General features: G+C 41.2%; 1 non-coding gene and 1 pseudogene across 1 annotated transcript; both read right to left on the reverse strand.

Moving 5' to 3' along the window:
- Nucleotides 1–16,851: 16,851 nt before the first annotated feature.
- LOC105712074 (spindle and kinetochore-associated protein 1-like) lies at nucleotides 16,852–17,625 on the reverse strand (annotated as a pseudogene).
- Nucleotides 17,626–18,631: 1,006 nt separating this feature from the next.
- LOC135276095 (U6 spliceosomal RNA) lies at nucleotides 18,632–18,738 on the reverse strand. The gene has a single exon (XR_010343665.1). It is a non-coding gene; the product is annotated as a U6 spliceosomal RNA (small nuclear RNA).
- Nucleotides 18,739–20,698: the final 1,960 nt, after the last annotated feature.

Here is a 20,698-nt window from a genome sequence, read left to right on the forward strand (position 1 = left end):
CGAGGCGGGTGGATCACGAGGTCAAGAGATCGAGACCATCCCGGTCAACATGGTGAAACCCCGTCTCTACTAAAAATACAAAAAATTAGCTGAGCACGGTGGCGCGTGCCTGTAATCCCAGCTACTCAGGAGGCTGAGGCAGGAGAATTGCCTGAACCCAGGAGGCGGAGGTTGCGGTGAGCCGAGATCGCGCCATTGCACTCCAGCCTGGGTAACGAGAGCGAAACTCCGTCTCAAAAAAAAAAAAAAGAAAGGAAAAAAAAATAGAGACAGGGTTTCACCATGTTGGCCAGGATGGTCTCAATCTCCTGACCTCATGATTGGCCCTCCTTGGCCTCCAAAAATGCTGGGATTACAGGCATGAGCCACCGTACCCACCCTCTTTTTTTTTCCTTTTTGAGATGGAGTCTCATTCTGTTGCCTAGGCTGGAGTGCAATGGCTCAGTCTCGGCCCATCGCAACCTCCACCTTCCAGGTTCAAGCAATTCTCCTGCCTCAGACTCCCAAGTAGCTGGGATTACAGGTGCCCTCTACCATGCCTGACTAATTTTTGTATTTTTAGTAAAAACAAGGTTTCACCATGTTGATCAAGATGGTCTCGAACTCCTGATCTCCTGATCCACCCGCCTCGACTTCCCAAAGTGCTGGGATTACAGGCATGAGCCACCGCGCCTGGCCAGGAAGAGTTTCTTAATCGAGGTATTCCAACTCACAAAAGAAGAAGAAGTGATAGAATTCATCACCATTTTGCAAGCCCTAATGAATTCATAATTTAGGCAATGACACTCAATGACTATAAACATAAAAACACAGACAGCTAGACATTATACTCCTCCTGAGGGAAGTATATGTGTATATAAGTAATCTTGATTTCTATAAAATCTGAATTTTTTCAAGCCTAAAGATCTATAGATTTAGAGCCGGGCGCAGTGGCTCACGCCTGTTATCTCAGCACTTTGGGAGGCCGAGGCGGGTGGATCACGAGGTCAAGAGATCGAGACCATCCTGGTCAACATGGTGAAACCCCGCCTCTACTAAAAATACAAAAAATTAGCTGGGCATGGTGGCGCGTGCCTGTAATCCCAGCTACTCGAGAGGCTGAGGCAGGAGAATTGCCTGAACCCAGGAGGCGGAAGTGCGGTGAGCCGAGATCGCGCCATTGCACTCCAGCCTGGGTAACAAGAGCGAAACTCCGTCTCCAAAAAAAGAAAAAAAAAAAAAAAAAAAAGATCTATCGATTTACAGGAAAAACAGTTCATAGGTGAACATGTACATCAGATATCAGACTATAGGGACTCTACCAGGCTAACAACCACTTTCTTCAGCATCATTCACAATAATATATCTAGGCTTACTAAATCTAAAATAAAATTTAAAAAAAACTGGGAAAAAAAGTCACTCACATTTATAAAATAATTGGGAAAAGGTGAATGCTGACTGGGTATTTAATGAAACTAAATATATCTTATCTTATTAAGGTGTGATCAGAGTTGTTTTTTAAAAAGTTCTTATCTCTTAGGATGCATACTGAAATATTTACAAATAATTTTTATTTCTGAGATACAACTGGAAACAAGAAGGTTTGAAATGACTCTTCAAATATCTGGCCAAAGTAGATTTTTTTTTTTAACTTAAAGACAGAGTCTCAGGGCCGGGCGCAGTGGCTCATGCCTGTAATCCCAGCACTTTGGGAGGCCGAGGTGGGCGGATCACCTGAGGTCAGGAGTTCAAGACCAGCATGGCCAAAATGGAGAGACCCCATCTCTTAAAAAAAAAAAAAAAAAAAAAAAAAAAAAAAAAAAAAAAAGTCTCACTATTTTGCCCAGACTGGACTCGAACTCCTGGGCATAAGCAATCCACCTGCCTCAGCCTCCTGAGTGGTTGACACTATAAGTGCATGCCACCACACCTGGCTTAACAGAGGTATTTTTAAAGCTGGTCAACATTATTTAGGTAATAAATATTCTTATATGGCTTATAAATCTGTTGTGCAGACAAATGCAAACAAGATATTTTTAACACATGCAGTATTTTTGAAGTGATAGTCTCACATTTTTCATAAATTACCAAAGAAACAGACAAAATAGTGAAATTTTAGGAAGTAGGCACAATCATACATTACTGGTAGGTGCATATATCAGAGCAGCCCCTTGGGAGAGCAATTTGATAATATATATTAAGAGTCAAAAACCTCTATCCTCTCCAATTCCATATCTGGAAATAATTTGAACTATAAAAAATTTTGCACCAAGATAGTCACTGCAGCATTTTAAATAATATCCCTAAATTTAAAATAACTCAGTCTTGCAGTAGGAGAGGGTTTACAAATTTTGAATCTATATTACACATCCAAAATTGTATTTATAATGATTTTTAGTAATGTAAAATATGCTTTTTATGTTAAGTAAAAGAAGGTGATGGAATATTTGTAAAAGGCTTACAACTATATTTTTTTACGTATAATATTTAATTTTAATGTTGTCTGACACTTAGAGTCACATATAAAAGAACTGGTGATTTTAAAATGTTGCTTTTTCCCCCACTCATTTGACAAAAAATGTTTAAGCTCTTCACAAGCATCATGAAAACTATATCTTCTTTGTTAAATAACATTTTTCTTCTTTTCTGTTGTGTGTGTGTGTGTGTGTGTGTGTGTGTGTGAGTGTGACTCCTGTCACCCAGGCTGTCACCCAGGCTGGAGTGTAGTGACACTATCTTGGCTCACTGCAACCTCTGCCTCCTGGGTTCAAGTGACTCTCCCACCTCAGCCTCCCAAGTAGCTGGGATTACAGGCGCAAACCACCACCCCCAGCTAATTTTTGTATTTCTAGTACAGACGGGGATTCACCATGTTGGCCAGGTTGGCAAACGACTTTTTTTTTTTTTTTTTTTGGACACTGAGTCTTGCTCTGTAGCCCAGGCTGGAGTACAGTGGCGCAATCTAGGCTCACTGCAACCTCTGCCTCCCGGGTTCAAGCAATTCTCCTGCCTCAGCCTCCTGAGCAGCTGGCATTACAGGCGCCCACCACCATGCCTGGCTAACTTGTATTTTTAGTAGAGATGGGGTTTCACCATGTTGGCCAGGCTGGTTTCGAACTCTTGACCTCAGGTGATCTGCCTGCATCGGCCTCCCAAAGTGCTGAGATTACAGGCATGAGCCACAACGCCAGGTGGTAAATGACATTTTTTAGAGTAGACTTTTCTTGACATTTATGCACACAGAAGAGTATAAAGTTATGGATTTATTGCTCAATACTCTTGAGTAAGTGAATACAGTGGACCCAGCAAGAGCATCCACATCCTCATCCTGTTCGGAATGGTCTTGGGTTGGGCGGTGGGGCAGACCTTGGGAAGGGGCTTGGGAAGGGAGTGGCAGCTCTTCCCTCAACTGGCTGTCATCAGGCTGCAGCTCCCTCCCTGCCACCTTTTTAGGTATGCACTATCTAAAAAGGAAATCAAACAATTGTCAATGCCCTAAATTCCCCTTAAGTCCCCTTTCCATCACTTCCCAAAAAAAGTAACCATTATTCTAACTTTCATCACCATAAATAAGTTTTGCCTAATTTTGAATCATATAAATGAAACTGTGAAATGTGGACCTCTTTGCATCTGTCATCTTTTGCTTAATGTTATTTTTGTACATTAAGCAAAAGACAACAGAGAGAGAGAGATCCAAGATGGCTGATCACTAGCAGCTCGGGATCGTAGCTCCCAGTGAAAGCACAGAGAACGAGAGGACGCCACACTTTCAGACGAATTTTTGTTGCTCACGGACCAAGAGATTCCCAGCAGAGGAGCCCCACAGGTCGCCAGGGCGACTCTTGTGGCCAGCGCGGCGGTTTTGCTGGTGCCTCAGCGCGGCAGTTCTTGGTGCAGAGTCCGGAGACTCCCGGGCAGAAAAGGACCATCAATCTTAACACCACTGTTTTGGCCGGCGCAGTGGATTGCTCAGATTTCGGCACTGGGAATCAACAAGTTGGACGTCTGCTCAGAGACCTACTTAGAAAGTCGGTAATTACAAAAATGACAGAGGGATAAATATATAATGAAGGGAAGAAACCAGCCTAAAAAGGCAGAGAATACTCAAAATCAGAATGCCTCTCCCTCTACAGGGGATCACAGTTCCTCATCAGCAATAGAACAAGGCTTAATGGAGAACAAGTGTGTTCCATTATCAGAAGCAGGTTTCAAAAGGTGGGTGATAAGAAACTTCTGTGAATTAAAAGAACTTGTTCTAACCCAATGCAAAGAAACTAAGAACCTTGAAAAAAAGGTTTGATGAAATGCTAACAAGAATGGACAATTTAGAGAGGAATATAAGTGAATTGATGGAGCTGAGAAACACAACATGAGAACTTCACGAAGTATGCACAAGTTTAAACAGTCGAATTGATCAAGCAGAAGAAAGGATATCAGATGTCAAGGACCAGCTTAGTGAAATGAAACGAGAAGACAAGATTGGAGAAAAAATGATAAAAAGGAATGAGCAAAGTCTCCAGGGAATATGGGACTATGTGAAAAGACCTAATTTACGTTTGATAGGTGTACCTGAATGTGACGAAGAGAATGAATCCAAGTTGGAAAAAACTCTTCAGGATATCATTCAAGAAAACTTTCCCAACCTAGCAAGGCAGGGTAATATTCAACTCCAGGTAATACAGAGAACACCACAAAGATATTCTTCAAGGCACATAATCGCCAGATTTATTAGGGTTGAAATGAAGGAGAAAACACTTAGGGCAGCAGAGAGAAAGGTCAGGTTACCCACAAAGGGAAACCTATCAGACTTACAGCAGATCTCTCAGCAGAAACCCTACAAGCCAGAAAAGAGTAGGGACCAATATTTAACATCCTTAAAGAGAAGAACTTTCAACCCAGAATTTCATATCCAGCCAAACTAAGCTTTACAAGCAAAGGAAAAATTAAATCTTTTGCAAACAAGCAGGTACTTAGAGACTTCACCACCACCAGGCCTGCTTTACAAGAGTTTCTGAAAGAAGCACTATACATATAAAGGAACAACCAATATCAGCCTTTCCAAAAACATATCAAAAAGCAAAGAACATCAACAGAATGAAAAATTTACACCAACTAATGGGCAAAACAGCCAGCTAGCATCAAATGGCAGTATTAAACTCATATATATTCAAATTGAATAAAAAGCCAAAACCCATTGGTATGCTGCATCCAGACCCATCTCACATGCAACGATACACAAAGACTCAAAACAAAGGGATGGAGGAAGATTTACCAACCAAACAGAGAGTAAAAATAAACAAATAAATAAAAAGTAGGAGATGCAATTCTCGCCTCTAATAAAATAGACTTTAAAGCAACAAAGATCAAAAGAGGCAAAGAAGGACATTACATAATGGCAAAAGGATCAATGTAACAAGAAGAGCTAATGATTCTATAGATCAACGAGACAGAAAATTAACAAGGACATCCAGGACTTGAACTCAGACCCGGAACAAGTAAACTTAGTAAACATTTATAGAACTCTCCACTTCAAATACACAAAACATACATTACCACCTTACACCTATTCCAAAAGTGATTGCATAATTGGAAGTAAATCACTCCTCAGTAATCGCATAGCATTTCATAGGTTTAAATGAAATATTGGTTGGCTGCTTGTTTGTTATTTTCTTCCCTTATTCCTTCCTGTCTACATCATTAAGTATAATTATTGGTATAAAAGAGGTTTTCAATACCCATTACTAAACTGCATTTTAGCCTGGGCAAGAAAACAATACTCCCATTCTCTCTCTCTCTTTCTCTTCTTTCTTCTTCCTCTTCTTCATTCTTTTTTTTTCTTTCTTTCTTTCTTCCAAAAAAAAAAAAATGACAGACTCAAAGAGGTCCACACAAAGAGGTCCAGATTCATGTACATTGCTGTATTCAACAGTAGTTCCTTCTTGCTGTACAGTATTTTATTGTATAAATATAGCATATTTATATGTTCTGTTGATGAACATTTTATTGTTTCTAGTTTTTGGCTATTACAAAACGGTGCTTTAATGAACATTCTTTTATTTGTCTTTTGTTGCACAGATATACACATTTCTGTTAGGTATATGCCTAGGAGAAGAATCATTGAATGTAAGGTGCATGTGTGTTCACTTTTAGTAAATCCTGACTAAAAGTTTTCTGGGGAGCTGTGCTAATTTACACTTTCTTGAGATGTATATGAGAGTTCCAGTTGCTCCATATCTTCACCAATACTTGGTGTTGTCAGTCACTCTAATTTTGGTCATTCTGGTAGGTGTCTTGTTAGGTATGCTAGTGTGTTTGTTTGTTTGTTTGTTTGTTTGTTTGAGACAGTCTCACTCTGTTACCCAGGCTGGGTGCAGTGGCATGATCTCAGCTCACGGCAAACTCTGCCTTCCAAGTTCAAGTGATTCTCCTGCCTCAGCCTCCCAAGCAGCTGGGGCTACAGAGGAGCACCACCGTGCCCAGCTAATTCTTATATCTTTGTAGAGACGGGGCTTCACCATGTTAGCCAGGCTGGTCTTGAACTCTTGACCTCAAGTAATCCACCCTTCTCAGCTTCCCCAACCGCTGGGATTGCAGGTGTGAGCCACTGCACCCAGCATTTGAATATTTTTTGAGCGATGTGCCCATTCATGTCTTTTATACATTTTTCTCTTTTTATTTTTCTGTTATTTTTATTTTTAGAAAATTTTTTTTTTTTTTTTTTTTTTTTTTTTTTTGAGGAGGAGTTTCACTGTTGTTACCCAGACTGGAGTGCAATGGCACGATCTCGGCTCACCACAACCTCTGCCTCCTGGGTTCAAGCAATTCTCCTGCCTCAACCTCCCAAGTAGCTGGGATTACAGGCGCATGCCACAATGCCCAGCTAATTTTTGTATTTTTAGTAGAGACAGGGTTTCACCTTGTTGACCAGGATGGTCTCGATCTCTTGACCTCATGATCCACCCGCCTTGGCCTCCCAAAGTTCTGGGATTATAGGCATGAGCCACCGCACCTGGCCAGAAAAAAATATTTTTTAAAATGGGGTCGCTGGGTGTGGTGGCACGTGCTTGTAGTCCCAGCTACTCTGGAAGCTGAGGCAGGAGGATCGCTTGATTCCAGGAGCTCTGGGCTATAGTACGCTACGCTGATCAGGTGTCAGCACTAAGTTCGGCATCAATATGGTGACCTCCAGGGAGTCGGGGACCACCAGGTTGCCTAAGGAGGAGTGAACTGGCCCAGGTCAGAAGCAGAGCAGGTCAAAACTCCTGTGCTGGTCAGTAGTGGGATCACACCTGTGAATAGCCACTGAACTCCAGCCTGAGCAACACGGCAAGACAACCCTGTCTCTAAAAAAAAAAAAAGAAAGAAAGAAAAAATAAAGAAATGGGGTCTCCCTATGTTACCCAGTCTGAACTTGAACTCCCAGGCCGAAGCCATCCTCCCACTTTAGCCTCCAAAGTAATTAGAACTACAGGATACATCATACCCATGGCTCCTTTTGCAAATTTTTCTGTAAATTTGTCTTTTTTTAAAAAAATTTATAGAAGCTTTGTAATATTCTGAATACATGTCCTTTGTATGATACTTTTATTACAAATATCTTTTCCCAAGACTATCTGTGTCTTGAATGAGGGAAAGTTGAACACCTTTCCTCTAAGAACTAGAACAAGGAAAGGATGACCACTTTCACATTTTTTTCCCCATATTTATTACGGTATGATTGATAAGAACCAAGATATGGAAACAGGCCAGGCACAGTGTCTCATGGCTGTAATCCCAACACTTTGGGAGGCCTAGACAGAAGTTCGAGACCAGCCTGGGCAAGATGATGAGACCCTGTCCCTACAAAAAATAAAATAAAAAATTAGCCAGGTGTAGTGGTGCATGCCTGTAGTCCCAGCTACTTGGGAGGCTGAGGTGGAAGGACTGCTTGAGCCTGGGAAGTCAAGGCTACAGTGAGCTGTGATTACAGCACTGCACTCCAGCCTGAGACTCCATCTCAAAATAAAAAAAAAAAAGCAAATTAAAAAAAAAAGAAAAAGGTGTGGAAACAACCTAGACATACATCAACAGATGAACAGATAAAGAAAATATGGAAATTATTCAGGGCATGGTGGGACATGCCTATAATCCCAGCTACTTAGGACACTGATACAGGAGGATGGCTCAAGCCTAGGAGTTCAAGTCCAGCCTGGGCACATAGTGAGACTCTCATTTCTTAAAAAACAAGAAAACAAAGAAAGAAAATATGACATGTTTACACAATGGAATATTATTTAGCCTGAAAAAAAGAGAAGAAAACACATTTTTTTTCTTTTTTAAAAAAGGCTTTTATTTTTATTTTTTATAGAAACAGGTCCCACTGTGTTGGCTAGGGTGGTCTTGAACTCCTGACCTCAAGCAATCCTTCTGCCTCAGCTTCCCAAAAATGCTGGGATTACAGACATGAACCACGAGGCCTGGCCAAAAAAAAAGAAATCTTGCCATTTGTGACGATAGAGATGAACCTGGAGGACATTATGCTAAGTGAAATAAGCCACATGAAGAAATACAAATCGTGCATGATTTCATTTATAAATGGAAATTAAATTAGTCAAACTCAAAAACAGACCATAGAATGGTGGTTGCCATATGCTGGGGAGAGGGTGAAATTGGATGATCTTGGTTCAAGGAGTACAAAATTTCAGTTATGCAGGGAGGGTAAGTTCAGGGGAATCTAATGCACTGCAACATGACTATAGTTAATACCAGTGTATTATATTCTCAAAATTTACTAAGAAGTATCAAGAAACAAAATTACAACAAATTTAGTTTAAAGATCTCAGTTGTCTTACTTATGATTCTAGAATAAGACAATACTTCATTGCATAAACTAGAATAAGTATTCTTTCACTATCACCATTCTTATTCAACATAGTACTGGAAGTCTTAGCCAAAGCAATCAGGCAAGATAAAGAAATAAAAAGTATCAAAATTAGAAAATAAGTAAGTCAAATTATCACTCTCTGCAGATGACATGATCTTATATATATACAAACTTAGACTCTATCAAACAACTCTTAGAACTCATAAACCTGCTGAGTGTGGTGGCTCACACTTGTAATCCCAGCACTTTGGGAAGCCAAGGTGGGCAGATCACCTGAGGTCAGGAGTTAGAGACCAGCCTAATCAACATGGAGAAACTTCATCTCTACTAAAAATACTAAATTAGCTGAGCATGATGGCACACGCTTGTAATCCCAGATCTCAGCTACTTGGGAGATTAAGGGAGGAGAATCACTTGAACCTGGGAGACAGTGGTTGTAGTGAGCCAAGATCACGCCATTGTACTCCAGCCTGGGCAACAAGAGTGAAACTCTGTCTCAAAAAAATTAGTAGCATTTCTATATGGCAATAATAAACTAGCTGAAAAAGAAATCAAGAAAGCAATCTTATTAATAATAGCTACAAAAATAAAAATAAATACCTAGGAATAAATTTAACCAAGAAGACAAAAAAATCTCTACAACAAAAACTGCAAAACACTGATGAAAGAAATTGAAAAGGACACAAACCACTGGAAAGACATCTCATGTTCATAGGTCAGAAAAATTAATGTTTCTGAAAGGACCTTATACCCAAAGCAATCTAGAGATACAATGTAATCTCTATCAAAATACCAATGACATTCTTCACAGAAATAGAAAAAAAAATCTTAAAATTTACATAGAACCACAAATGACCCAAATAGCCAAAACAACACAAAGGAAAATAATAAAGCTAGAGACTAGGCACAGTGGCTCATGCCTGTAATTCCAGCACTTTAGGAGGCCGAGGTGGGAGGATTGTTTAAGCCCAGGAGTTTGCAACCAGCGTGGACAACATGGTGAACCCCATCTCTACTAAAACTACAAATATTAGCCAGGTGTGGTGGTGCATGCTTGTAGCTTCAGCTACTCTGGAGGCTGAGACAGGAGAATCGCTTGAGCCTGGGAGGTGGAGTTTGCAGTGAGCCATGATCACACCCTGCACTCCAACCTGGGCAACAGAGAAAGACTCTGTCTCAAAAATTAAATTAAAATAAAATAAAATGAAGCTGGAGGCATCACACTACCTGACTTCAAAATACACTACAGAGCTATAGTAATCAAAACAGTGTGGTACTGGTATTAAAGATAGACATATAGACCAACGGAACAGGTAGAGAGCCCAGAAATAGGTTAATGTATTTATAGCCAACTGATTTTCAACAAAGGCACCAAGAACATACATTGGAAAAAGAATATTTTCTTAAATGGTGTTGAGAAAACTGGACATTCATATGCAGAAAAATAAAGCTAGATTCACCTATCTTTCATCATTTTTTTCTATCTTTCATCATATACAAAAATCAACTTTAAATAGATTAAAGCTTAAATGTAAGTCCAAAAACTGTAAAGTTATTAGAAGAAAACATAGGGTAAATGTTTCAAGACATTGGTCTAGGCAAAGATTTTATAGCTAAGATTTCAAAAGCCCAGGCAGCAAAAACAAAAATAGACAAATAGGACTATATCAAACTAAAAAGCTTCTGCACAGTAAAAGGTACAACAGAGTGAAGAGAGAACCTGTCATGTGAGAGAAAATATTTGCTAACTATTCATCTGACAGGGGACTGATATCCAAAATATACAAGGAACTCAAACAACTCAACAGCAAAAAAACACAAATAATCCCATTAAAAGGTGGGCAAAGATCTGAATAGATATTTCTCAAGAAAAGACATACAAGTGACCAACTGATACGTGAAAAAATACTCAGCATCACTAATCATCAGAGAAATGCAAATCAAAACCACAGATTTTCATCTCGTCCCAGTTAGAATGGCTATTATCAAAAAGACAAATAAATGCTGGCGAGGACATAGAGAAAAGGGAACTCTTACACTTTTGGTGGGAATGTAAATTAGTACAGTCATTATGGAAAACAGTATGGAGGGTTCTCAAAAAACTAAAATTAGAATATCATAGGATCCAGTAATTCACTGCTAGGTATTTATCCAAAGGAAGGGAAATCTGTATGTCAAAGGGATACCTGCACCCTCATATTTATTACAGCACTATTCACAATAGCCAAGATTTGGAACTATTCTAATCATCAACAGATGAATGGATAATGAAAACATGATATATATACACAATGGAAAACTATTTATAAAAAATAATAAAATATTGTCATTTGTAGCAACACAGATAGAACTGAAGATTATTATGTTAAGTAAAATAAGCCAGGTATAGAAAGACCGATATTGCATGCTCTCACTCATACATGGGAGCTAAAAATGTTGATCTCATGGAGGTAGAAAGTAGAGTGATAGATACCAGAGGCTGGGGAGGGTGAGGAACAGGATGAAGACAGACAGGTTAATGGGGACAAACATATAGACCGAAGGAATAAGTTCTAGTGTTGGGTAGTAAAGTAGGGTGATTATGTTAGTAGTAATTTATTATGTATTTCAAAACAACTAGAAGAAAAGAGTTGAGGCCAGGTACGGTGGCTCACACCTGTAATCTCAGCACTTTGGGAGGCCAATGCAGGCAGATCATGAAATCAGGAGTTCAAGACCAGCCTGACCAACACGGTGAAACCCTGTCTCTACTAAAAATACAAAAATTAGCCAGGCATGATGGCACATGCCTGTAATCCCAGCTACTCTGAAGGCTGAGGCAGGAGAATCTCTTGAACTCAGGAAGCGGAGGTTGTAGTGAGCCAAGATTGCACCACTGCACTCCAGCCTGATGACAGAGTGAAACTCCATCTCAAAAAGAAAAGAAAATATTTGAAAGATTTGAAATGTTCCCAATAGAAAAATAATGATAAATGTTTGAGGTGATGGATATCTTAATTGCCCCATTTGATCACTATTCATTGTATTCATGTATCAAAATGACATATGTACCCCATAAATATGTGCAATTATTATGCATCTGTTTAAAAAAAGAATGATGTGTCTTACCTTTTCATTCTCCATATTACATCTATATTGGGTTTTGATAATCATTATGTGGAATAAAGACAGCATACAGAACCTCAAAATACCATTGTTTAAATTTTTTTTTTTTTTTTTTTTAGGAGACAGAGTTTCACTATTTTGGCCAGGCTGGTCTCAAACTCCTGACCTCAGGTGATCCGCCCACCTCGGCCTCCCAAAGTGCTAGGATTACAAGCATGAGCCCCCGCACCTGGCCTCATTGTTTAAATTTTTATTAAAAAATTTCACTGGCAGGGCGCGGTGGCTCACGACTGTAATCCCAGCACTTTGGGAGGTCTAGGCGGGCGGATCACCTGAAGTCAGGAGTTCGCGACCAATCTGACCAATATGGCAAAACCCCATCTCTAAAAAAAATAAAATAAAATAAAATAAATAAATAATAAAAAAAATAAATATTTCATTTATTTATTTTTATTTTTTAGAGATGGTGGTCACACTATGTTGCCCAGGCTGGTCTGGGACTCCTAAGCTCAAGCAATGCTCCCACTTCAGTCTCCTAGGTAGCTGGGACTACAGGCACACGTTACAATGCTCACAGACGTTTTGATCAGTGAAAGTATTTGTGGCATTTCCTCTTTATTTTTGCTTGTTAACATTTTCCTAAATTTTAATTTCTCACTATAAAATAATAAAATTATGATTAAAGTGATTATATTAGATCAATGGTTAAACCCTTAAATATTAGTGATGATGAAAAGTTAGAAGGAGCCAGGTGTGGTGGCTCACACCTGTAATCCCAGTACTTTGGGAGGCCGAAGCGAGCAAATCACCTGAGATAAGGAGTTCGAGACCAGCCTGACCAACATGGAGAAACCCCGTCTCTACTAAAAATACAAAAAACTTAGCCAGGTATAGTGACGCATGCCTGTAATCCCAGCTACTCAGGAGGCTGAGGCAGGAGAATCGCTTGAACCTGAGAGGCAGAGGTTGTGGTGAGCCAAGATCAAGCCATTGCACTCCAGCCTGGGTGACAGCCAGATTCGTTCTTAAAAAAAAAAAGAAAAAGAAAAAGGATAAAAAAGAAAAGTTAGAAGAAAAAATCCAGGAATCAGATGTGATTTTATCATTTGAAATGAAAGAGTTTCTATGCTTTTTATTAGAAAACAAAAATTAAGATAGTATCCCTAAAATTTCACTAGAAAGTGCTCCGGAGATACTACTATAAACCGGAAGAGAGAATCTTGAAGGAAAGATGGCATCTGTCTAGCGGGAATATGGTGCTTCCAACTCCCTCCATTTTCCCTGAAAAAGAGGGGCATGTTGGCATCACTCATGTGAGCCGACGGTCAGGTGCTTCAGAAAGGCTGGAAGTTATGGTGTCCTTCTTGGGACTAGAAAGACCTAAAGTGAGTGGCAACTTCAGGACGAACCAGTGGGTAAGAGCCCTCCTGTTTCAGAACACAGGATGAACCTATTTGTCATCTTCACTTTTAGAGCTCTCAGTTGGAGCATGGAACTGAGTTTATTTATTTTATTTTATTTGTTTATTTTTTGAGATGGAGTTTTGCTTTTGTTACCCAGGCTGGAGTGCAGTGGCGCTATCTCGGCTCACCACAACCTCCGCCTCCCGGGTTCAAGCAATTCTCCTGCCTCAGCCTCCCGAGTAGCTGGGACTACAGGCACGCGCCACCATATCCAGCTAATTTTTGTATTTTTAATAGAGACGGTGTTTCACCATGTTGACCAGGATGGTCTCGATCTCTTGACCTCGTGATCCACCCGCCTGAGCCTCCCAAAGTACTGGGATCATAGGCGTGAGCCACCGCTCCCAGCTGGAACTGAGTTTAAAACAATTTAGTTGGCCAGGCATGGTGGCTCACGCCTGGAATCCCAGCACTTTAGGAGGCTAAGGGGGAGGATCACTTGAGGTCAGGAGTTCAAGCCCAGCCTGACCAATATAGTGAAACCCCTCTCTACTAAAAATACAAAAATTAGCTGGGCGTGGTTGCAGGCACCTGTAATCCCAGCTACTCGGGAGGCTGAGGCAGGAGGACCCCTTGAACCTGGGAGGCGGAGGTTGCAGTGAGCCAAGATCCCACCACTGCACTCCAGCCTGGGCGACAAAATAATAATAACAATAATAATAATTTAGTTGCTTTATATCTCATCATGTAGGAAAAAAATTTTTTTTAATTTTAAAAACTAACAAAAATAGAATTTAGTTGCAACATCTACTTTCAGTTTTCTTTCCTGAAATGAATTAGAAAGTACAGTTGTTGAGAAGGAAGCTAATGGAAATGGAAACTCTCTGGATGTGTGGTGCACCACCTCTTCCCTTAGCGGTGATCTTTAATCATGCTCATCTTGCCTGTTTGTGCTTGGACACAAGGCACAGCTTCCTTCCTGTGCCATTCCTAATGGGTATTTTTATTTCTTCTTTGGAATGGAGTTGTTTTGTGGGGACACAATGATTTCTCTACGTTACTTCATAGCTCTAAGAATGTATCCTTGACCTGGAAAATCTTTTTTTTAACATGACAATATGACCTAGTGGAGTTTTGCAAACTGTGCTGCTCACTGCTAAAAAATGTAGTAATTCCGTTGTGTTCTATTTCTGCCCTTAAACACTTGAAGAGGCTCATGATTTCCTTATTTTTTTCTCGCCATCTAAATCTACAGAGTTTGCAATATAAAGCAGGGAGCAAGAGATCACTTTCAGCGATTCTTTCTGTTTTTTTTGAGACCGGGGGTGGTCTCACCATGTTGGCCAGGTTGGTCTCAAACTCCTCATCTCAAGTGATCTACCTGCCTCGGCCTCCCAAAGTGCTGGGATTACAGGCATGAGCCACCATGCCCAGCCTGATTCATGAAGATTCTTAAGGCTAGCTTTCCTCTGCATCTATGATCACAGTAATACATTTCTCAAAGTTTCTGTGTTTAAAAGAGTAGGGCCGGGCATGGTGACTCATGCCTGTAATACCAACATTTTGGGAGGCCAAGGCGAGCTGATCACCTGAGGTCAAGAGTTCGAGACCAACCTGACCAACATGGAGAAACCCTGTCTCTACTAAAAATACAAAAATTGGCTGGGCGTGGTAGGGCATACCTATAATCCCAGCTACTCAGGAGGCTGAGGCAGGAGAATCACTTGAACCCAGGAGGCAGGTGTTGCAGTGAGCCGAGATCACTCCATTGCACTCCAGCCTGGGCAACAAGAGTGAGTCTCAAAAAAAAAAAAAAGTAAAGTTCTATTTTGTCCCCCAAATGTGTTACTGTATCTTTGAAAATATTCTTTGTGTGTATGTGTGTGTGCATGTGTGTGTATGTGTTTACCAGTTTATTTTAAGACTATTACAAAGGATACAGATGAGCAACAGCCAGATGAAGGGGTACCTGGGGCAAGATCCAGAAGGGTCCTGAGCACAGGACTTACTGTCTTTGTAAGCTGGAGTGCATCACCTTCCTGGCACATCGAAATGTTTGCCAACCCTGAAGCTCCATGAACTCCACAGTTAAGGGATATTATGTCTTGTTGATGTAGGCCTGATGGATTATTCATTCAATCTCCAGCCCCTCTCCCCTCTCTGGAGGTGGGAGACTGAAAATTTGAAACTTTCATTCATGATGCAGTCTTTGTGAGCAGCCCCCATCCTGAGTTTATCCAGGTGCCCATCAAGAGTTACCTCACTGGAACAAAAAATTCTCCTATCACTGGGAAATTCAAAGGAATTCAGGAGCTTTGTGTCAGGAACTGGGGTTAAAGACCAAATATTAGAATAAAAGATGTACTCCATCACTTTGGAAATTACAAGGGTTTTAGGAGCTCTGAACAAGGAACTGGATAGGAAGACCAAATATATGTTTATTATTATATCACAATATCACATCAACTCAATGTACATTTATTACACTTTCATTACAGGTTGAAGTTTACAGACTGGTATACACTAAATGCATTTCAGGTAAGCTACTCCCTAAGAACCTATAAAAAAGCACAATAATCAGATGATAAGCTGTCTCCAAATCCAGCTTCCAGGAAGTTTACCTATAGACTGAAATGCCATCGATGGAATTTAGACACTAGTGATTTTTAAGTCCAAAGGGCCTGGGTATCCTAACCTCATCTTCTTGATCTTTTTCTTCCAATATTCCAATATTGCATCTGTACTCAATCTTTTTTTTCTTGTTGAGATGGAGTCTCACTCTGTTGTCCTGGCTGGACTGGAGTACAGTGGCACGATCTCGGCTCACTGCAACCTCCACCTCCTGGGTTCAAGCAATTCTCCTGTCTCAGCCTCCCGAGTACCTGGGTCTACAGGTGCATGCTGATCTGTACCCAATCTTATTGGGGTCTGCAGCATTGTCTATTCAACACAAAAACTAGACATGAGCATTTTTTAGTTCCATTATGTGCCCAATACAGAGGCTTATTCAGCAGGTAGTTAAATATCTGGTGAAAGGAAGTGAATCTTGAAGACATATGAGCTTTGTCCAGAAAAGTTTTATTTTTATAAGAAACAAGAATAGGCCAGGCATGGTGGCTCACACCTGTAATCCCAGCACTTTAGGAGGCTGAGGAGGGTGGATTGCTTGAGCTCAGGAGTTCGAGACCAGCCTGGGCAACATGATGAAACCCCATCTCTACAAAAAGCACAAAAATTAGTCAGGCATGGTGGTGCACACTTGTAGTCCCAGCTATTCAGGGAGCTGAGGTGGGAGGATTACTTGAGCCTGGGAGGTTGAGGCTGCAGTGAGTCATGTTTGTGCCACTGCACTCTAGCCTGCATGACAAAGCAAGACCCTGTCTCAAAAAACAAACAAACAAACAAAACCAAAACAAAAAAGCTAAAGAAATCATATATATGAAAATTACAGAAATGGCCTCTATACCCTACTGTTGGTCCGTTCAAAAGCTCACAAGGGACTCAGGTTATAACATAAGGAGTAAGTCCTCCCCCTCGGACCTCTGATAGCCTCTGGCAGTGTAGTAAAATACTCAGTATCACAAGAAACTTTCTGTCAACTTTCAAATTCGTGAACTCCTTTATGTCAGTTTCCATTATAAATAACGACCTTTGGTATCTTTCCTTTCTTCATTAATAAATCTGTGATAGAGATTTCTGGCCACAGAATTCATAGACTTTTTTCGTTGATATAGGATTTTATATTTACTAATAACTGCCTTGTTGATTTCTTTAATAACATGATTAATTTGACCATACATAGGTCAAGCGGGATTTCATGTACGAAAGAACACCATTGAACTTGTCACAAGTTGTAAATGGCATTTCCTTAACACTTCTTGTTTTTTGTTCTTTGGGGAGCTTCTTTATGGGTTCAGGTTCCACAGCTTTGTTTGGTTCTTCAGGATGAAGATGTGATCCCTTAACCCATCTCTGGGTGACTCTCACTTGTGGCAAATGGGATGGAATGTTTCCTTTAAGATGTTCTATGTCTTTGTAATCTTCAAGAGATTCACAGAGTTCCTTGAGTGAATTGTTTGTTTGTTCTCGATGCTGAATTTCCAATTCCAATTTATTTAGAAGTTCATTTGCTACAGTGATCTCATCTCCTATTTTATTTAATACAGTCTTCAAGGTAGGTTCCTGGCCACAGTTTCTTAATGACAAGGTTTTCTTAATATTGCCAATCTTTTCATTAACATGAGAGCATAATAGTTCCAGATCTGAGGAGGCCATCCTTTAAGCCTCTTGAGTCAGTACCAGAGCAAAAGGCTACTCGCGGCTGACTGCAGTCTCCGCTGGAGGACCGGGATGGGGAGACACAGCTCCGGGAGCAAAATTCAAACCGCGCGCCCGACCCTTCAGCACAGCGGCGCGGCATTTTTTTTTTTTTTTTTTTTAGAAACAGAGTCTAGCTTTGTCTCCCAGACTATGCAGTGGTGCAATCATAGCTCACTGCAGCCTCAAACTCCTGGGTTGGAGCACTCTTCCCACCTCAGCCTCCTGAGTAACCAGAGAAATTATTCATTTCTGAGCTTGGAAAATGAGCAAGGTCCAGATTCCCCGGCCTCTCATATCCTAGCAAAAACTTCTGATCCTGCCTCACACAGTGAACAGGGTGAATGTCCTACTTACGAGCGCTATACAGGGGTTTCAAGAAAACACTGTGCCTGCACGTGGGTCTTGTTTTCACTCCCCAACCCAGCCTAGGAGGTGCTGGCCACGCTTGCGACTCCTGTTCCCAGAACGAGGAGCAGCTCCTCCTCCCCTTTCCTCTCGTCTCCCTGTGCCTGACCAACCCTTCCTTCCTACCGGAGGACAGACTTTGGAAGCTGGAAAGTCACATGACCATAGACTACGGTGCCTGCCACCCTTCTATATTCCTTCTAAAGTCCACTCCGAAGTTTGTTGCTTTTTGTTTGTATTGCTTTTTTGTTGTTGTTTTCTTTTTATAATATCTCTAAATGGGTGGAGATCAAACCTTGTCAATAATTGGCTCAGCCAGCCCTAGAGGACGATAAAACTCTCCTCCTTGTGACTTAAATTAAGATTTTCCTACATGTTGTATACTTTCAAATACCATGAATGCAGGCAGCGATTATGCTCCAGTTTGTCTCTCAGGTTTTACTTTACCATGTTACCACCAAAGCATCTGTCAAACTACAGTTACTTAGAGGGATCACAACAGATAGGTTTTTTTTAAAATTTTTTCTTTATTTTTTAAAAATTATTATTATTACAAAAAAATATAGAACACTTCATGAATTTGCATGTCATCCTTGCACAGGGGCCATGCTAATCTTTGCTGTATCGTTCCAATTTTAGTATATGTGCTGCCGAAGCAAGCACAACAGATAGATTTTGAAGTGGGAAAAAGAAAACCACAACATAGGAATCCCAAGGATGTCGGAAAGAGGGTTCCACATATATTATCTCTGGGCTCTGCCTTCCCAGGCAGCAAAAGCACCACTCAAACTAGGCTGTTCGGAAAACTAGATGTGTACGACTTTAAATCCCCTTGTCTTCTTTTATGGACCAACCATAAACCAAACAACCTGTAGTATCAACAACAAAAAAGTAATTGCCTGAGCTTCTCATTGCCTCAAGACCTAAGTATTGGCCTGGCATGGTGGCTCATGCCTGCAATCTCAGCACTTGGAGAGGCCGAGGTGGGAGGATCGCTTGAGGCCAGGGTTTGAGACCAGCATGATGAGACGCCATCTCTACCAAAATAATTAAAAAATTAACACACACATGGTGGCGTGTGCCTGTAGTCCCAGCTACTTGAGAGGCCAAGGTAGGTGGATTGCATGAGCCCAGGAGTTTGAGGCTGCAGTCAGCCATGATTGTGCCACTGCACTCTAGTCTGGGTGACAGAGCAAGATTCTGTCTCAAAAAAAGAGAGAAAGAGAAAGAAAGAGAAAGGAAAGAGGAAGGAAGGAGAAAGAAAGAAAGAGAGAGAAAGGAGGGAGGGAAGGAAGGAAAGAAGGAAGGAAGGGGAAAGAAAGAGACAGAGAGAGAAAGAAGGGAGGGAGGGAAGGAAAGAAGGAAGGAAGGAAGACAGGGAGGGAGGGAGGGAGGAAATAAATGCTGGCACTGCGGACCCTTCCTGCGGACCCTTCGGGAGGAATCCGAGGTGCTGCTCCTGGCTTGTCAGAACATCTTTCCCTCCCTGGTTTATGTGTCACCAGGTATGCAGAATGCTGCGTGCTGCTTCCAAACACCTTCTCCTTCCTTGCTGGACAGGTTGCAGATGAGGGAGATGGATAAGATATGTTTTTTATTTGAGTAAACGCCAATAAAATTAATGCAGGGAAAAAGAGGCCTTCTGGAGGTTGGCATCAGAAATAATCTGTCAGAATCACCTTTTTCTGTTTCCAGTTCATCAAAGGAATGATAAAATCCCTAAGATTTTGAGCTCTCCAGAGGGTTCCAACAGGCAGAGTTGAGAACCATTGATCTATACCTACCAAATAGGAATCATTCTATTAATAAGGCTTTTATAGATACTCGATGAAAGAGCACTAAATTGGTCCACATGCCTTGATTTATTCAAATAGCTACTATGTGGAAACTCACTCCCAACCTTAGGGCCAGTGTGGTGAAGAGGGAGCTGTCCCTAGTGAGATACTGAGTACCCACCTCCCCTTCCCTTGAATGTGTTGAAAGTGGACGCTGGCCAAATGAGGAAAGATGTCTCAGAAAAACAACCCCATGCCAGGGAGGTTTGAAGAAGGGAAGGCCATTTGCCTCCCATCCCTGACCCCGTGGACTGGGGCTGATTATTATGGGATGATTCCATGTGTACACGTTGTGGGTCTTTTACAGAGAACCCATAAGTCGGAGCCACAACTTTCCCCTTTCTGGGTTACTTCCTGGGTAGGGATTCAGATGCAGGCAATGAAACCTCAGGATTTCATTCTTCTTTTTTGGTGTATTTTTTCCCTCCTAAGCTTAATGACAAAAGTCCAGATAATTATTGCGATCTTCTGTAGACCTCATGGAAGCCAGGTGCTATGTATCCCTGCAGAGGGAGCGAGCCACCACGTCCCACAAAGCCACGTGCCCTCTCAGTGCTTCTCTTCCCCAGCCTCAGGCTGCACACCCAGAGAGCCCTGGATGGATGACCCAGGGGTGAGGCAGGTCACCCTGGCACAGGGCCACCTCCAGGGTGTTCATGACAGGCAGGAAACGCTGCAGGAATCCGGTCTCCTCACTACTGGGCTCAGTATCTCACCCACTATCTTTTTATTGTTTAGCTATACTCAATAGTTTTCTTTTCATTCACTGACATAAATCAAGGAGGCCC

This window comes from Aotus nancymaae, unplaced genomic scaffold (assembly GCF_030222135.1).
Source record: "Aotus nancymaae isolate 86718 unplaced genomic scaffold, 86718_ANA_hifiasm-v0.15.2.pri h1tg000020l, whole genome shotgun sequence".
In the NCBI taxonomy this organism is placed as follows: Eukaryota; Metazoa; Chordata; class Mammalia; order Primates; family Aotidae; genus Aotus; species Aotus nancymaae.